This window comes from Erinaceus europaeus, chromosome 2, assembly GCF_950295315.1.
Source record: "Erinaceus europaeus chromosome 2, mEriEur2.1, whole genome shotgun sequence".
NCBI classification, from domain to species: Eukaryota; Metazoa; Chordata; class Mammalia; order Eulipotyphla; family Erinaceidae; genus Erinaceus; species Erinaceus europaeus.
Genome location: NC_080163.1, coordinates 76,200,911 through 76,220,967, shown reverse-complemented (window position 1 = coordinate 76,220,967; position 20,057 = coordinate 76,200,911). Strand labels below are relative to the sequence as shown.

Genomic DNA, 20,057 nt, shown 5'->3' with positions numbered 1-20,057 from the left:
AGGGTTGGGGCTTAATGGAATGCACCGCGGCCATTTTTTTTTTTTTTTTTTTTTTTTTTGGATAGGACAGATAGAACTTGAGAAGGGAGGTGAGAGGGGAGAGAAAGAGACACTTGCAGACCTGAGTCACCATTCATGAATCGTGTACCCACCCCCCCGCAGGCAGGGGGCAGAGGGTCCAACCCGAGTCCTTGCACTTGGTAATAATGTGCAACTGTGTGCGCCACGGCCCGGCCCCCAAGATATTATTTTGACTACTGACTTTCCGGCTCTCCCTCTTAAGTATTGCAGCGGAGGCGTATACTAAGAGGGACCACAACTGCCCATCAGATGGCAGGACCTCCGGGATGGCAGGTCAACGGTCATGGTGTCACCAGCGCGAGGTCTCTGTCCCCTCCGTGTTGCGGAGGTGGCCCCGAGGCTATGCAGACGCTCATTCTTGCTGACACACCCGGGGCGCACGAGCTTTCCAAGGAACATGCCGACACCCCACCCCCCACCCCCGCAATCGGGCGCCTCCCTTAACTCAGTAAACAGGGTTCCCCCGTCGGGCCCTCCCGCCCGAACTCCTCTGGATCCAGGCAAACGCTGTGACTGAAGGCTTTTTGGAAGCTCCTCTCAGCTGGGGGCAGGTACGATTTCCCGCGAGTCACGGGAGCTGGGAGACGCGCCAGGGGCGCACCGGTCGCCCCCAGTGAAGCCTTTGTCTCCGCGGCGCCTGGGCCGCCTCCGGGTCCGGGGCACCCGCGCCCGGCGCTCACGTGGCCAGTAAATAACAGCCAAAGGGGGTGGGGGCTGTCCACAGAACAAAGGCTTTGCTTTCTACACCTGACTGTCTCCGCGGTGGTGAGGCCCGTAAACCCCGCGGGCGATTCACACCCGGCGGGGTGTGGGCGGGCGCCTGGGAGTGTGGCCACGTGTTAGAGTCTGCGTCTCCGCGCCCCTTGCTTGGCGGGGGAGGGGCGAGGGGAGGCAGTTGCTTTTGATGTATTTGAGTCAGGGGCCGTTTTAAATGCGAACACGAATGCCTGATTTTTGTTTGTTTAACTCGAGCACTGCTCAGCTCTGGGGGATTGAACCTGGGACTCAGGAGCCTCAGGAATTAGAATCTCTTTGCATAACCATTATGCTGTCTCCCCACTGCGGGATTCCTTCCTTCCTTCCTTCCTCCCTTCCTTCCTCCCTTCCTCTCTTCCATTCGTTCCACATATTCCTTCCTTCTTTCCTTCCTTCTTCCGCGGCTTCCCCACCTCCTCGTAAAAAATGTCTTCTTGATTTTCAAAAATTAGCCTGCAGGTGTGTGAATATCCGGACAGGAGATTTAAAGTTGTTCTTGTTTTCCTACTGCCAGATAAGAACCCTGGGCTCTTAATTTCATTTCTTGATATTGTGCCTGGACCATTTTGGTACACAGATGAATACAACGTAAGGGTTCCCTAATGTGGGTGGAGAGATAATAAACCTCTCCATTAGAATGCAGGCTGGGGTGGGGGTAGGGAAGCAACTCATTTACACAGAAGCCTGGAGAAACAGTTGCCAAGAAGTGGGTCTTGGAGCAAAACAAAGGCATGTGAAAGAAAAATACTGTTTGAATGGTATTTGAAAGTTATAATGTTATTAACGAAGCATATCTGTAGGAGCTGCAGTGGGTCCAGAGAGAAATAGTTTATCTATACTCATCTGTAAACCTCGGGGTGAAAATTCTTTCAGAATTCACGGTGACACATAGGTCCAACTTCTTTTTCATCAGCAAAACCTTACTTAGAACGACCTTATTAGTCACTGGCAGGCCTGGCAAAACCCTTGATCTTGTTTAAGAACATTTCTTTCCAATTAGGAAGTTGTGTGATCTGGGGATTTGAAGCCCAGAGCAGGATCCCCAGAGAAGGCTAAGGCTTCTATTCTGGTTTTCATGCCAATGGCTGACTCACTACCTGTCCCAAAGTGCCTGCATAAAACTTATCTGAAAAATCATTAAGGAATTAATCAAGGTGCTGATGGAAAGAGAGGTCCTGTAGCTTTCTCTTCCCTGCAGGGATCTATTGGCTAGACTTATTCCAGCAGCAGATTGAGAGACTTTCCCACCTTGAATGCAAATAATTAAAAGAAATGGGAGATCATTTCATACACCTAAAAGCTGAAAAGAGGGGCTGGAAAGGTTAAAAGTGCACATAGTAAAAGCTGAAAAATCTGTTTCTACATGTGTGGTTGGGCAACGTTCACACATGGAATAGAGAAATAGCTGTTCTCCACTGCACAGCCTTGTCCATCAAGTCAAGACTCAATGGCAATGGACAATCTTTTTTTATTTTCTGTTAGTTTTTTATTTATTTTGTTTCCAGAGTTATTGCTGGGGCTCGGTGCCTGCACTATGAATCCACTGCTCCTAGAAGCCATTCCCCACCCCCATTTTTGTTGCCCTTGTTAGATAAGACAGAGAAATGGAGAGAGGAGGGGAAGACCTAGAAGAGGAAAGAAAGATAGACAGCTGCAGACCTGCTTCACGGCTTGTGAAGTGACCTCTCTGCAGGTGGAGAGCCAGGGGCTTGAAATGGAATCCTTATGCTGGTCCTTGTGCACTTAACCCACTGTGCTACTGCCTGGCCCCCAGCAGTGTTTATATTGCACATCATCACCAGAAATATAACCTGAAGACTTCTCTAGCCTGACTCCCGTGTCTCTGCTTACTTTTTCTGGAACACTTGCTAATGATGTAAAATGTACATTTCTTTATATGTACATACATATATGTTTAATTTTATGTATTTATTATTGGATAGAGAAAGAGAAATTGAGAGGCGAGAGGAAGGTAGATAGGGAGAGAGACTGAGAGATACCTGTAGCTCTACTTCACCACTCCTGAAGATCCCCCCCCACGTGTGGGGACCAAGGGCTTTGAACCTGGATTCCTGAGCATTGTAGTGTGTGCGCTTTACCAGGTTTGCCAGGTGTGCCACCATCTGGCCCCCAATGCTACATTTCTTACCCACGCTTTCTGCAGAACAACTTTAATATCTTGCTTCATGCTCTACTTGATTTGAAAATTACTCAATTTTGATTCTGAGCCACTATCTCACTTAGTGATCATGAATGACATCAGTCTCTCTGGATCTGTTTCTTCATCTCCAAATGAGGGGATAGTATCTCAGGTCTAGAAACTTTTGTGATTCTGAGTGAAAGCATGTTCTTTCGGGCCCAACTGTAAACTGAAACAGCTATTTCAGCTCCCTCCCTAAAGGTAGGCACAGGAAAATGATGCAGTGCAGAGAACAGTCTCTGACCCATCCTGATTAGAATTTGCTCTTGGAGAGGAAAGTTCATAATATTTCTTTGTATGTTTAGTTAAATGCTAATATCCCAGTCATCTTCATAATACTCCTCTTCCAGATTTTCAGAATCAAATTTTGGAAACAAATACTGCTCCAAATGGAAAATGAAAGTAAGCTCAACTTTTGTTGTTGTTCCACTCAAGTGATGAAATATTTCCTTACTCATTTATTCAACAAACGAGATACATTTGGTAGGAGAAACAAATTTGTTGGAACTGATTATGCCTTTAAAGCATTTTGTGGTCCTAGTTAGTGAGTAATTGTGATTGTTACTCTAGGATTTAATAAATGTCAGTAGGGAAAAACAAACAGAATGCCATGGGGATTTAAAGCAAGGGAAGGATTGAATTGTGTTGTGGGATTAGGGAAATGAAAGGAAAAGGCTATGGTGAATAAAATACACTTCACCTACTTAAATATTATCTTTAACTTTGCAAAAAGACCCCTTTTTGACTTCCATCCCACCTCTGACATTCATTCTGTCCTTGTGCCCTGTATCTTCGCCTTTCATTTGTTAACAGCTGGCTTTCTTTCCCAGTGGGTTTGTCTGCTAAAAATAGATGAGCGATTGGTCTGAAACTACATGGGAGCTAGGGTGATGCAAAGGCTTGTAGAAAATCTGTGCCAGGGACACTGAGCCGACCTAGATGGGAGGTGATCTGGGTGTGGGGACTCTAACCTTTATTACCATCCTAAACCAGTTTGTTGTCCTGTACCTCCACTTTGTTTGTATAGTAGGGAAAATAATATCATAATTACTCTCTTTTTTTGTTTTGTTTTTTAGGGTAACAAAAATGTCTAAATTACCTTTCTCAGGATCCAGAAAGTGAACATAACATCCAGACTGCATAGTGGCATTGTAGTACACACTCAGAAAAGAGTTTTGGATTTGTAAGATGATTTATATTTTAAAAGTATCACCAAGAAGCAATCAAATCACATTTGTGTGTTTTCTAAATCTTCTTTAGCTTGTTGTCATCAGATTCACTGCTCTGGACTGACTGGACTTTTTCAGATGGGGGGAGGAAGAGGGAAAGACAGCACAACACTGAAATCTCCAATGGGGTGTTGGTCAGACTCACACCTGGGTCAAGTGCATAACAAAACAGACACACTATGCAGGTGAGTTATCTTGTAGACCTTCTACTTGTCTATATATTGAAAGTAGTTTTTTTTTAAAAAAGTTAAAAATGTCACAAAAAATCTGGGACATTGGAGCATTGTTTCTTTTTTAATATTTTTATTTATTATTAGATAGTGACAGAGAGAAATAGAGAGGGAGAGAGACCAAGAGACGCCTGTAGCCCTGCTTTACCACTCATGAAACTTTCCCCCTGCAGATAGGGACCAGGGGCTTGAACCTTTGTCTTTGTGCACTGTAATGTGTGTGATTAACCAAGCATGCCACTGCCTGGCCCTGAACATTGTTTCTTTATTGGCGATAGAAAAAATAATGTCCCAGAAGATCCCTTTTATGATACCTATTAGGTCCCACAGCCCTGGGTCATTCCTAATGTCCCCACATTTACTCTGGACTGGATTCTAAATATAAACCTATAAAACCATATGTAGTGGACCCAAAATCTGTCACCCTCTTCCCAACAATGTCTCTGACTGAAGATTGAACACTAGAGAAGGGGTCCTGGAGTCAGAATAGAGATTGCCTTTGAAAGAAAAATCCGCCCTAGAGAGGAGTATGTAAAGAGGGTGGGTTATACACTTACCTGATCCTACTGTACCTTTAAAAAATATATATATATATATATAGAGAGAGAGAGAGAGAGAGAGAACTGCTCAACTGTAGTTTATGATGGTGTGGGAGATTGAACCTGGGACTTCAAAGCCTCAGGCATGAGAGTCTGTTTGCATTACCATTATGCTATGTTCTATCTCTCCCCCCCCACACACACACCATTTCTTGGTAACTTTTCTTATTAACTAAACCTCCCCTTCTTCCTGGTGAAGGTGGAATTTGCATCCTTTCTTAACTGATATATCTTTTCTTCTTCCCTAAGTCCTCTGAGTTGGAAAGCTTTCAGATGAATGTCTGAATATGAGATGAATTGCTCAGAATCCTTGGGTCTCTCCCATGTGTTCAGGAGGCACACATTTTATCAATAACTTTCTCTCTCTCTCTCTCTCACTAACTGTCATTCAGCTTGTTGGACTGTTTCTCCAAACTTGAAGAACCCAGAAGATGGTTTCTTTCCAGTCCCTCAGTCCCCCTTGCATAGTAAGTGGGGGAAAGGTATGTCCTACCTCTGAGATGTTTGGGCTATTCTTTACCAACAACATCAAAAAAGATGTTTTGTATGTTTCACAAGAAAGAAAAACGGAAAGAACCACAGAATCACTGTGGCACATGAAATGCAGAGGATAAAACTCTAGACCTCATATTTACAAGTCCAGAGCTCTACTACCTCTCAGGCTACTGAGTAACCTATTCTTCTGTTCCATTTCATGTTTTTTGTTTGTTTGTTTGTTTGTTTTGCTTTGTTTTGTTTTGTTTTTAGTGTGTATATAATGGCTGGTTAATTTTCATCATAACTGTAGGGGAGGAAATTTTTTACCTGGAACCTGCAAATTAAACTGACAAAATAACAGGTCAGCAGAATAAAAAGTAGATAATTTTCATTTATGATGATATCATTTATATGAAAAGGAGACTTTATAGCAAATAAAATGAACCCCCCCCCCCCCCCGGAGAAAAAAAGGTTAGAAACAGGGGATTAACCAATTTATTTTAAAAGATCAATAGGTTGTAGAGAAGTGACTAATCGAAGGAAAATGAAATTAGGCTTTGAGGGTTAATAAAGTAAATGAGAAAGTAACTAGGAATATATGGGATTGTGTCGATGCAGATTAAGGTTATGAAGTAAGGTTTGTTTATGCACACTCACAATGGTCCATTTAGTCTTTTTAAAAAATATTTATTCCCTTTTGTTGTCCTTGTTGTTTTATTGGTGTAGTTATTATTGTTGTTATTGATGTCGTCGTTGTTGGATAGGACAGAGAGAAATAGAGAGAGGAGGGAAAGACAGAGAGGGGAAGAGAAAGATAGACACCTGCAGACCTGCTTCACCACTTGTGAAGTGACTCCCCTGCAGGTGGGGAGCCAGGGGCTCAAACCGGGATCCTTACTCTGGTCTTTGCGCTTTGTGCCATGTGCGCTTAACCCACTGCACTAACACCCGACTCCCCCATTTTAGTCTTTTTTTAAAAATATTTTTTATTTATTATTTATTCCCTTTTGTTGCCCTCGTTTTATTGTTGTAGTTATGATTGATGTCGTTGTTGTTGGACAGGACAGAGAGAAATTGAGAGAGGAGGGGAAGACAGGGAGGAGGAGAGAAAGACACCTGCAGACCTGCTTCACCGCTTGTGAAGCGATTCCCCTGCAGGTGGGAAGCCGGGGGCTCGAACCGGGATCCTTCAGGCGGTCCTTGTGCTTTGCCACCTGCGCCCAACCCACTGCGCTACCGCGGACTCCCCCGTTTTAGTCTTAATGATAAAGATTGCTTTCATTTTTTTGGTATTGGGAGACAGTACCCCAGGGACATTTATACAAATAACTTTAGGCAAATAGGAAGGAAGCAGAGATTTCTACCTTTGGAGAGTCTACCTTAGGGAGTCTGTTTTAACTGTCCTAAGATCACAATAATCTTTATTCCAAGCTGGCACATTTGGGCTGGCATTTTCTGACTCACTCATAACCATACTGTAACCACATGTACTGAGCAGTATAAAGAAAGGTATCAGAGACTGACCTTGAACTTTGGTTGAGCAGGTCTTATTCAGTTGACCAGAGGTTTCAAAAACCCTGTAGTCCACTGTATACCTACAGCACCTACATTTTTTTTTAAATTTATTTATTTAGGGTTGACAAATTAGCTCACTTGGATAGTGTGCTGCTTTGCCATAAACACAACTCAGGTTTGAGCCTGGTCGCCACCACATTGAAAGGAGCTCTGGTGCTGTGATCTCTTTCACTTTCCCTATTCCTCTGACTCTAAATTTTTATTTATTTATCTATGTATGTATGATATAGAGAAGGTTTTTCCTTTAGGCTTCTCAGTGGGCTGTCTGCCATCTTCAGTTCTGGCAGACTCTTTTTCCTTTCATAATCAGATAGAGGGGGAGGGAGGAGGGAAAGAGAAAGAGATAAGAAATAGAGAGGAGGTTAAGCATGCATAGTGCATGCACAAGGATTGGCATAAAGATCCCGGTTTGAGCTGCCCAGCTTCCCACCAGAAGGGGGTTGCTTTGCAAGCAGTGAAGCAGGTCTGCAGGTGTCTGTCTTTCTCTTCCCCTCTCTGTCTTCCCCTCCTCTCTCCATTTCTCTCTGTACTATCCAACAACAACGACAGCAGTAGCAACAATAATAATGATCACAAGGGCAACAAAAGGGAAAAAATAGCCTCCAGGAGCAATGGATTCGTAGTGCAGGCACTGAGCCCCAACAATAACCCTGGAGGAAGAAGGAGAAGGAAAAGAAGAGGGAGAAGAAGGAGAAGGAGAAATAAAGAATGAGAGACACTGCTCCCTGATTATGAAGTTTCTTCTGTGTGTGGTGCTGTGAGCTCAAGTCTGAGTCCTTAGGCATGGGTGAGCCATCTCCTGGCCTTCAGATTGTGTTTTAAAAAATGATATTTTTGATACACAGAATCAACATGCAAAAGAAATGCAGTAAGATGGAGCTGGAATGTCACATCCAGTAAAGCACAGACATTATCATTCATGAGAATCAACCCCTCCTCCACACCCCCACCTGCAGGGGAGTTGGGGAAGCTTCACAAGCAGCTGCAAGTCTGTCTCTGTCTCTGTCTCTCTCTCGCTGTTAACTTCCCTCTATAAAAGAAGAAGAAAAGGAGGAGGAGAAATGGCAACTGGAAACAGTCAAGCAGGTAATAACCTTAATGGCAAAAAGAACGAAGAGGGGACCTGGTGGTGGTGTACTTGGTTGACTGCACATGTTACAGTGCTCAGGGACCTAGGTTCGAGTCCCTCATCCCCACCTGCAGGAGGAAAGCTTTGCAAATGGTGAAGCTGTGCTGCAGGTGTCTCTCTGTCTCTCTCCCTCTCTACCTCCCCCTACCTCTCAATTTCTGGCTGTGTCTATCCAATAAATAAAGCTAATAAAAATTTTTTAAAAAGAAAGAAGAGAGGGAAAAAAGAAAGGAAAGAATATAGTTAAATGTGCCCTATTACTGGGTTTCTGAAATTTCATGACATTTTTGTATAGAAAAAATATGCCATGACTTTTTTTTTCTTTGAGATGTCATATTTTCTTTCTCTTTCTTCCTTTCTTTCTTTCTTTCTTTCTTTCTTTCTTTCTTTCTTTCTTTCTTTCTTTCTTTCTTTAAAAAAGGAGACATTAACAAAACCGTAGGATAGGAGGGGTACAACTCCACACAATTCCCACCACCCAATCTCCATATCCTATTCCCTCCCCTGATAGCTTTCCCATTCTTTACCCTCTGGGAGCATGGACCCAGGGTCATTGTGTGTTGCAGAAGGTGAAAGGTCTGGCTTCTGTAATTGCTTCCCCACTGAACATGGGCGTTGACTGGTCGGTCCATGCTTCCAGTATGCCTCTCTCTTTCCCTAGTAGGGTGGATCTCTGGGGAAACGGAGCTCCAGGACACATTGGTGGGGTCGTCTGTCCAAGGAAGTCTGGTTGGCATCATGCTGGCATTTGGAACCTGGTGGCTGAAAAGAGAGTTAACATACAAAGCCAAACAAATTGTTGAACAATTATGGACCTAAAGGCTGGAATAGTGCAGATGAAGTGTTGAGGGGTATTCACTGCAGACTATTGTGTACTTTTGCTTTCAGGTATATATTTTGCCCTAGTTTATGGATACCTGTGAACATATGCTCTATCTCACGGGACCTGGTCTATATCTAGGTTTTGGGACTTTGTTAGGAAGTGAACCACCTGGAATGGGATTAGAGAATACTATGAAAGGAAAGGTCTCACCCTAGTAATGAAACTGAAGAGTTGTCATTCCACACCTGAAGTCTCTGGACACAGTCTGAAGTGAAACATGCTGAGGTGGCACTCATGTAGATTATGTGATCGGCAGATCCAATATTATTTGATATGAATTGAGAGAATCATGCAGGAAAGTGCACCCCAACCTAAGGTTCCAGGAGCCATGACTTTTTTGACAACCTAATATTTTCTAGAAAAGAATTATCTCTCTACCTTTTCAGCTAGAATCAGTTTAAAAATCCACTCACTGAGGGAAATACCTAAGGAAATACTGAAACAGTACTTAATCACACCCCACACCCTGATTTTTATCCTACTTATTAGAAGTCAATTAATAGGCACCAGTCAACTCCATGTTTATTATTTTTATTAGTGATCTACTTTGCTTTATAAAATTATAAGAAACAAGGGTATGATTTCACACTCTTCCCACCACCAGAGCCTGTGTTCGCATTCCCTCCATTGGAAACTGCAGTAGTTCTCCCAAGTTCACAGGTATGAGTTGACTACTATATATATATCATTTTTTTCGATGTTCCTGACTTTCTAAGTCATACCCATTATTCTGTGTGTCCTTTTTTTCTTTATTTTTTATTTTATTTTTTCCTCTTATCAGGGCACTATGAAATTGATGTTCAGAGTCCTCTAGTCATCTTCCTTTAACATTCTTCCCCTTCTGGGAGTATGGATCAAAATTCTTTTAGGGGTTCAGAAGGTTGGAGTTCTGTCATCTGTAATTCCTTCTCTGCTGGACATGGACATTGGCAGGTCAATTTATACCCCCAGCCCATTTCTGTCTTTCCTTAATGGGGATGTTACAGGACGTATTGGTGAGGTCATCTGCCTAGGGAGTTCTGGATGGAACCATAGCAACACCTGCAATTTGGTGTCTGAAAGGCAGTAAGATATGAGGAAGGACAAAATGTCTAATAAATAGGAACCAGAGATAAACAGAAATAGTGCAGATGAGAATAAGGATTTTAGAGTGGAAAGAAGCTAGGAAGTCTATTTTAGGGATGCTCTTAGGGACCCATGACTTTAGTAATTTTTTTAAATCTCTTTATTGGGGGATTTTACTGTTTTACATTCGACAGTAAATACAATAGTTTGTACATACATAGCACTTCTCTGTTTTCCACATAACAATACAAACCACACTAGGTCCTCTGTCATCCTTATTGGACCTGTACTCTCCCTCCCACCAACCCCAGAGTCTTTTACTTTGGTGCAATACACCAACTTAGTAATTTTTGTTTCAACTTGATAGCTAACATGGAAATGGACCAAAAATATTGTCTGAGAAGATGGTGTCAGAGTTGAAATAGGGCTAGAAAGCTGGACTAGGACAGAAAGTAGCTCCCAAACTTGAAAAAATATATATATATATATATACAACTAAGTGTTTACCACATCACTTTGACTGAGGGCCCATGTATATTCATAATTAGCACAGGAGCCTGTGTAACCTCCAACTCCCTGTAATTCTGAGCTATCAGTGCAAGGTCACAGCTGGGAATAGTCTAGGCTGCACTCATTTCAGTACTAGTCTGCTTACAGTGGCCGAATAGGATGGCCCAGACTCCATTCAAAAAGTGGAGCAGTCCCTACCATTGCTACTTTATAGTAATGGCTAGGTCCTGAAGAGACCCTCACAAGGGTTGATGATGATTGATGTTCAGCTCTATGTTTAATTGATTTCTCTATCTTTTCTCCTAGACTGTCAGTGGCCTTTGTCCTCTACGTCACTTCCTTGAACCTTTCCAGCAAGTAACTCAACAGTCAGAGCTATTTTGTCTTCTGAAAGGCAAAGGCTCTCATCTTGTGTTTGAGCTGAATTCTCTCCATACCTGAATTTCTTGTGTGCACTGAAAAACGACACTTTGGAACTAGATAAATGTGGGTTTTGATGCTAGCTCAGCCATTTAGCTGCTGGGGAACTTGGGCAAGTTTTGACTTTCACTTGTCACTAATATCTAGACCAATCATTGAGAATATTATTCAATAAATATTCCCTTTCACTTAGAGGATTTGTTTCAAGAGAGAAGGGTATCAATGGGTAAGCTCTGACTTACATGCTATTCTTTTAATGGAGGTGCTATTGGCAGAATTCCAAGTGAACTGGAAAAATACAGGTTGTTTTTCGTATCAACAGGTCAGACTCCTCAGCGGGCCCAGCTGTCAGCCCAGGTGTTTGCCCAGCAGTCAGTGTTACTTGAAATCTCCTGGGTCCTCTCTACTGCTGCCCACTGTTCTGACTGCTGCATTCCTCCCAATCTCATTGGCACATCTCAATGCCACCTCTCATTCACCCCAGCACAGGAGATATCTCACTGGTAATCACTCATCAGGAAAGATGATTCTTCTCTTTTCTAGTTTACTCCAGTCTTTACAGTCTTTTGCTCAGCTGTTCCTTACTATTTCCTGCATAGTGCTTGTCTCTCCCCCAGTATTATGTGAAAATTAATTTTTTTTATTATCTATTTACTTATTGGATAGAGACAGCCAGAAATTGAGAGGGAATTGGGGTGATAGAGAGGGAGAGAGGCAGAGAGACACCTGCAGCACTGCTTCACCACTTGTGAAGCTTTCCCTCTTGTGCTCTGTAAGGTGAGCACTTAACCAGGTGTGCCACTGCCTGGCCCCTGTATTTAACTTTCTGAGGGACATCCTATTTCATCCTTCTAAAATATTCAGTCTATTTTTCTTTTTCTTTTATTTATTTATTTGAGAAAGGAGACATTAACAAAACCATAGGGTAGGAGGGGTGCAACTCCACACAATTCCCACCACCCGATCTGCGTATCCTATCCCCTCCCCTGAAAGCTTTCCCATTCTCTATCCCTCTGGGTGTATGAACCCAGGGTCGTTGTGGGTTGCAGAAGGTAGAAGGTCTGGCTTCTGTAATTGTTTCCTTGCTGAACATGGGCATTGTCTGGTCGATCCATACTCCCAATCTGCCTCTCTCTTTCCCTAGTAGGGTGGGTCTCTGGAGAAGCGGGGCTCCAGTACACATTGGTGGGGTCATCAGTCCAAGGAAGAGAGTCTATTTTTCTATAGCTAATATGTTTCACAAGTTGTTTATAATATGTTTTGATACTACTATAATAGTATCAAAAACTATAAACAATAAGTATTTACTTATCACAGATCCAGAAACTGGCAAGTCTGTGATCAAGGTGCTAAAAGACTGGTTACCTGGTGTTAGTTTACCTCCTGTCATCTTCTCACCATAAACTTCCATGGCAGAAAGACTGCTGTTTGGAAATCTCTTTTAAGGGGACCAATTAATTCATGAACCCTCCACTCTCAAAACTAATTACCTCCTAGAGTCCTGCCTCTTAATACTATCACACTGGAGAATTAGTTTTCAACAGACAAATTTTGAGGTGATACAAACCTTCAAACCATAGCAAGTTAATACTTCCAATTAGTTGTTCTTATTTGTTGTAGCAGAGTGAAGTAACTGGACATTACTGCAAATTAACATCACAAATCCTTTGCACATCATCTGCCACACAACACTGTCAGATCTGTTGTTTTGTTTTGTTTTGTGTTAGAGCACTGCTCAGTTCTTCCTTATGGTGGTGCAGGGGATTGTACCTCGGACCTCAGAGTCTCAGGGATGAAAGTCTTTTGAATAACCACAGTGCTATCTGTACAGCCCAAGTTCTTGAAACTTGAACTTCTGCAATCCTCAGACCAGAACTGCACTGACTTGAAAGGAGATCTGTTAACTTATAAATTACTGGGACATGCTTGGAAAAGATGCCAAGAGCCATATAGTGTCTCCCTCCTCTGCACCCACCAGTCTGTCTATTCCACTTGTGTTCCTTACATTCTTTTTTTTTTTTCAGATTATACAAATGTAATTTAAAATCTTTTTTTATTTATAAAAAGGAACATTGACAAAACCATAGGGTAAGAGGGGTACAACTTCACATAATTCCCACCACCAGAACTCCATATCCCACCCCCTCCTCTGATAATTTTTCTATTCTTTAACCCTCTGGGAGTATGGACCCAAGATCATTGTGGGATGCAGAAGGTTGAAGGTCTGGCTTCTGTAATTGCTTCCCCGCTGAACATGGGCGTTGACAGGTCGATCCATAATCCCAGCCTGTCTCTCTCTTTCCCTAGTGGGGGCAGGGCTCTGGGTAAGCAGAGCTCCAAGGCACATTGGTGGGGTTGTCTGTCCAGGAAAGTCTGGTTGGCATCCTGCTAGCATCTGGAACCTGGTGGCTGAAAAGAGAGTTAACATACAAAGTCAAACAAACTGTTGAACAATCATGGGCCTAAAGGCTGTAATAGTGCAGATGAAGTGTTGGGGGGGTATACTTTCAGGGATCATTTCTGTAGTATGTTCCTTATATTCTTTCAAACATCTTGAGAAATCACCTGCTTCCCCACATCATTGCTATTGCTGACTCCTCTGACTACCATTTCCTGTTTGTTTTCTGTGGTTCTGATGTTTGCTGCCACAGCCCTAAGGGCCACAACTCTTTCTGGAGAGACTTATTCAAAATCCTCTGCCTCTGACAGCCCACATTGGCCATCTGCTTTTGGGCTTCCTCAGAATTATCATCAAGAGCTCTCGGCACTTTCTAGCCAGCCCTAAACAAGCTGATTTAAACCTCTCATGTGCTTTGTGAGAACCTCTGACAACAGTAGCTGTTTCTGCTCACAAAGGCAGTCACTAAAATGTGCATATGTGTATAGATGGCTGTTCAGAGCAGAACCCAAGCTAAAGAGTGTACTTCCTGGCCTGAGGCATAAACAATATATATATATGTATGTTTTCCTTTCAAGGAGGGATATTTTTCATGTTTGTAATGAAGTGTTGGTCAGCTCGTATTCTCTTCTAGAGTATTAGATCAGACAGAGACTATTTCTGCTACTTTATATGAATGTGAATAAAAAGGAAGTTAGCAAAGCATGCCATTCATTATTTTACACATTTTAGTAGATATGGTTGTAAAGCAGATTTGGGGGGGGAGGCAATTTGCTCTAGGTCTAAGGGGAAAGATGAATTTAGACTATGTATTTTTTGCAGTATCTTCATAGCCTTTTGCTTGGGAAAACACAGAAGTAGTTTCTAAAAGTGGTCACCATTTCAATTTGGAATTTATCAAGTTTGAAGACTATTCAGCTGCAGAATGCTAAAAATAGAGATCTTATTTATGAGGACTCCTGTTCCCGTGCTTTATAACTGACAAAAAAATCAAGAAAACTGCTGGAGATGGGCTTTCATCTTCCTTATTGGGCATCTCTGGGAAGACATTTTCCTGTATGAAATTCCTTATGACTGTACAGTCCAGACGGTTGTGTGTGTCTGACACACACATTTATACTTTCTATTTTTTTTTCTTCAAAACACTGATTTTTTTCACCTCTTTCTCTGTACCTGGCCTCATTTTGGTAAAACACCCTTCTCCGGCACCCCTAGCAATTCAAAGGGGCTTTCTTCTCCCCTCTTCCTGTGAGTACTGACTCATATTCACTCATGACAGGATGTTCTTAAATTAAATGCATGCAAATTCAGAGGTTGATTTTCTTACCCCTCCAGCCTGGGGTTTCTCACTTGTTGATACATCTTCACTTACTTCTCACTTTGGAAGACCATTAACTCCCTGAGAAATAAATTGATAAGAGGATGGTGGGAGGATCACAGGGCAGTCAGAGGGAGGCATCTTGTACTTCGCTGTGATGATTCTGGAGAGGAAAGTTAATTGCCTGCGTTAAGTTGTGTGTGAGGTGAAGTACCTGCCATCCCCTTGCAGTCAGTGCACTCAGGAGGAGAGTTGTTATTTGTCTACTTAACTCCTACCTGCTGTCTTGGTTGCTATTTTGAGAGGAGGAAGAGGTAGCTATTTTAAGGTAAAAGAAAGAAAGATAGTTCACAGAGACATATGCCACACATAGCTGAAATATACCACTGGTTTGGGGGAGGGAGGATTACAAACAGCTACAGATCCCTGGCCTCCCTGGGCACCTGTTGGATAGGACCTGTTTCTGAAGATAACTCAAGGTAGAACAAACATCCTGTAAGTGGTCTAGAAAACAGTGGCCACCCAGTAACTGAGGAATTGTCTTGACTTTCCAGGGCTGCCACAGTGAAGAACTGTAGACTGATTGCCCTCAATAGCAGAAATATATTACCTCACAGCTCTGGAATCCAGTAGGAATGGTTTCTTCTGAGGCTTCTTTTCTTGGCCTATCGATGGTCACCAGTCTTCTGTATCCTCACATGGCCTTCCTCCTGTGTGTCTGTCTCCTAATTTCCCTGTTTTATAAATAAATCAGCCATACTGGATAAGAGCCCACTCTAGTAACCTCATTGTAACTTTATTGCCTCTTCAAAAGACCCTCTCTCCAAATATATCACATCCTGAGGCACTGGTGTGAGTACATCAACATAAAAATTTTTGTGACAGCACAAAACTGTCTGAGACCCACTATATTTTCATCTTATACTCTTTTCTCAGGAAGTAGCTGTTTCTGGATAGAGCTTCTGCTCTGGAGCCAACCAAAGCTGGGATTTGGACCCCAGCTTGGCCCTCAGTAGCCTTGTGACTTTAGTCTGCTACCTCTGAGCTCTGTTGTCCTCTACTGGGAAACGGGGACAAATACACACAGGGCAGGAAAGCCGAGAACTCAATGTGATGAGTCAGACTGGTATAGTACCTAGCTCCCTATCTGTCTCCCCTACCTGGCCTTCTGACTCATTCATTCGTGTCTCTGAGGTCCCCAAGGACAAGCCTATCTGATCTCAGACAGATGTGTTTATTTCTGATTAGAAGAGCAACTAACTGCCTCTTAGTTCAATCAGTCATACCCCTCTCAGGACCTCCAGGGAAGGTTCTTGGTCTCCTGGGGGTCTTCCCCACTTCCTGGTTCCCACACCAACAAAGATCCTGCCACGTGGTCCCTTTTGCCCCTCCTGGGCTTTCATTCAGGGAACTCCTTTCCCCACTGGCTTTGGGAGGGCAGAAGAGGGAGCATGGACTCCCAAGGGCACTTATCCCCAGATAAACAGTGCAGGGGCATCAATCTCTTGCCTGGAGGACATGTCAGACTGAAATAGGAATGCCCCTGCTCGGGATTGAGGCCAAGGCAAAAGTCACAGGAGTTGTCAGATTCCACTGATTAGCAGTTTCCCAGGCTGGGCAAGGTGACCTAGCTGCTTGTCAGGTGAGTCAGAGACAATTGCTAACAGCAGCCGAGGAGGGTCAAGGAGACATGAGAGAGCCATAGTTGCTGCAGGGTCTGCCTCCACCAGTATGGGAAGTAGCCACAGCACAGAGAGGACATCCCTGAGGATAGAGTGGGAGTGAACTCAATCAGCAGAGCTGCCAAGGGTCTTCTGAGGCTGGGTCTTTGAGTGGCAACACTCCTGGCAGAGGCACCTGAGGGAGAAGAGGTCAGCTGCCTGATACTTTATATTGGAGTAGGTTGGGGTGGTGGGTGATCATGTTCTCTTCTGTCTCTCCTTTGCCTTTTTCTGTTCCCTCACAGCTAGGTCTCATCTCCAGAAAATGTGGAAAAAGGATGAGGGGGCAAAGGAGTAATTGTATTTTGGTTGGCAGGGATGGTTGTGCTAGGGTTGTTTGGTATTGTTTAGTCAGAAGCACCCCCTTTCTCCTACTACCACAGAAATTAGGCAAAGATTGAATAAACATGGGCTGAACCATAGGCTGAAAGCTTTGCTGGGATCTAAGGAGGAAGCATTGGCTAGGAAGAGGATTTCCCAGCCTCCCCCAGGGCATTGCTTAAGAAACTGTTATCTCTCTCTCTCTCTTTTGCCTCCAGGGTTATTGTTGGGTCTCGGTGCCTGCACCATGAATCCACTACTCCTGGAGGCCACCTTTTCCCTTTTGTTGCCCTTGTTGTCTGTTGTTATTGTTAATATTATTGTTGTTGTTGTTGGATAGGACAGAAAGAAATTGAGAGAGGAGGGGAAGACAGAAAGGGAGAGAGAAAGATAGACACCTGCAGACCGGCTTCATCGTCTGTGAAGTGATTTCCCTGCAGGTGGGGAGCCGGAGGCTCGAACCAGGTTCTTGCACTTTGCACCACGTGTGCTTAAACCGCTGCACTACCGCCTGCCCCAAAACAGTTATCTCTTCACCCTGCTGTCCCACAGCCAACTCTTTTCTTATCAACTGGTAGACCATGAGATTGGTTGATTGCCTTACATAGGGTGGCCTGGGGCTTGAGCCTGGCCTTTCCTTGTGATCCTCATTTCTATTTGAACACACTCTTCTAGGCCTGGACTCTTGCTGCTTGAGTCTTGTCTGGTGCTGGTGGCCAGGCTTTCCCCTGGAGGGTCTGGGTCTGACCATTGAGTCCTTCCCCCTTTGCATGTTAGCACTAACCAAAGGATGCTGCTGGCCACACTGTCCACTGGCCACTGGGATTTGCCTGTACTGCTCAATTTAGTGACCAGATAAGCCAAATGCGATTAATCCCCACCACCACCACCACACACACACACCACCACCACCAGCATGCCACTATGGAATCAAGCTTGCCTCCTGAACACAAAGACCTGAAGGCCTAGGAAGCTGTTGACATGGAGATATGTACATGTTTGTGGGCCCTAGAGGGACAGTGGCTTCTCCCAGAGTCATGTGACCTTGACTTCTTTCACTTATTTGCCCACACTTCTGGCAGCTTGCTGACTGCCCCTGTGTGTTTTGGCCTTTTCTGCCTTTCACTTGGGATATTGCACAACCTCCTAGTTTGTCCTCCAGTTTCTCATCCCCCCAGTGAATCCTATATGCTGCTTCTGGATGAAGCTTCTCAAGCACAGATCTGACCATACTTTCAGATTATATTTTTCTTTTTTATTTTATTTTTTTTTTATTTATTTATTCCCTTTTGTTGCCCTTGCTGTTTTATTGTTGTAGTCACCAGTGATGTCATTGTTGTTGGATAGGACAGAGAGAAATGGAGAGAGGAGGGAAGACAGAGAGGGGGAGAGAAAGACAGACACCTGCAGACCTGCTTCCCCGCCTGTGAAGCTACTCCCCTGCAGGTGGGGTCAGATTATATTTTTCTATTAGTTAATTTACTGGATAGAGACAGAGAAATTGAGTGGGAACTGGGAGTAGGAAGAGAGACATCTACAGCATGGCTTTATTGCTCATAAAGCTTCCTCCTTACAGATGGGAACCAGGAGCTTGAACCCAGGTCCTTGCACACTGTAATGCATGTGCTCTAATTGGTGTGCCACCACCCAGCTCCATATACTGCCCAATTATAAATGGCTTCTGAACTCTCTGTTGCCAATCACATTCAAGAAATCTAGGGGTGGGTCAGTGAAGTAGCTCACTTGAACAGTATGCTGCTTTGCTGTATATGTGAACCAAGACTGAGCCTAGTCCCCACCACATTGAAGGAAGCTTCAGTGCTGTGGTTCTTCTCCCTCCCCTGTCCCACTTCTCTGTCTCTGGGGGTGGGGGGAAGAAAGACAGGGAGGAAGGAAGGAAGAAAAGGAAGGGACTGAGGGAGGAAGGAAGGAAGGAAGGAAGGGAGGAAAGAAGGATGGGGGGGAAGAAAGACAAATCATAGGGATAAGAGAGATGCGCAGTGGTAGCGTTCCTGCCTTGCTTATATGAGACCTGAGTTCAATTCCTGACACCACTGAGGAACAATAAAGACAGAACAAAGTGGAAGTTCATGGATGATAGAGCAGTGCTTTTGTCTCTCTCTCTATCTCTCTGTCTCTCTCTCTGTCTCTCTCTTTCCTTCCCTCAACCCCCTCCTTACTTCCTCTTAAAAATAATAGAATACAGATTTAGGGTGAAGAAGTTGCTCAGTCATAGAGTACATGTGTGAGACCCTCGGCTCCATCTCCTGTGCCACATTACAAATAAGTAAATAAACCTACAATACAGCCTCCTCTCTCATCATATCCAGCCCTTCCTCTGGAATCACCCTTTGCTCTGGATACATACTCTATTTTATTTCTGGAGTGTTTTTAGCTCATCCTGTTCTCTCAACCCTAAATTCCCTATCTCTTTAGTCTCTTGGATAAATTCAGGAAAGATCTTGCCAGCTTAGGACACACACATACAAGTTTGCCCTCCATGTGACTCCTGGTTCACTCTCACTAAGGCTTTATACAGCCTGGCCTGGGTCTGTTTGAGGATTGCCCCACATTCCCGGCGTGTGCAGACTCCAAGAAGAAGTCACCTCAGAGAGATTGCACACTTTACATTTTAATCAGTTGGAAATTTGGACAAAACTTCTTTTCTGGAGGGTATCTATGCCACTTTCACTTTCAGTTCACAGAGACTCACTGGTCTTTTAAAAAGCTATGACAATTCTTGCCTGGCAAGACATTATTTTGTGCCCATTTATTTAAGCTATAGATAGTGTCTCTGTTCCACAGCATGACCAAGCTCTTTGTTTTCTTTATTTTCCAGCCAAAAACAATCTTCTTTTTTTTCTTTTGCACTTTATAAAAATGTTATTTATAAAAAGGAAACATTGACAAAACTAAAGGATAAGAGGGGTACAACTTCATGCAGTTCTCACCACCAGAACTCCATATCCCATCCCCTCCCCTGATAGCTTTCCTGTTCTTTAACCCCCTGGGAATATGGACCCAAGGTCATTATGGGATGCAGAAGGTGGAAGTTCTGGCTTCTGTAACTGCTTCCCTGCTAAACATGGGCGTTGACTGATTGGTTAATCCATACTCCCAGCCTGCCTCTCTCTTTCCCTAGTAG

The 20,057-nt window shown here is 43.6% G+C and overlaps 1 long non-coding RNA gene and 1 pseudogene across 1 annotated transcript; both read left to right on the top strand.

The window, feature by feature from the left end:
* Window positions 1–21: 21 nt before the first annotated feature.
* Window positions 22–4,430, top strand: LOC132536945 (uncharacterized). Its single transcript, XR_009548472.1, has 3 exons — window positions 22–632; window positions 3,388–3,520; window positions 4,114–4,430. It is a non-coding gene; the product is annotated as an uncharacterized LOC132536945 (long non-coding RNA).
* Window positions 4,431–13,649: 9,219 nt separating this feature from the next.
* On the top strand, window positions 13,650–13,723 carry LOC132537122 (small nucleolar RNA U3; annotated as a pseudogene).
* Window positions 13,724–20,057: the final 6,334 nt, after the last annotated feature.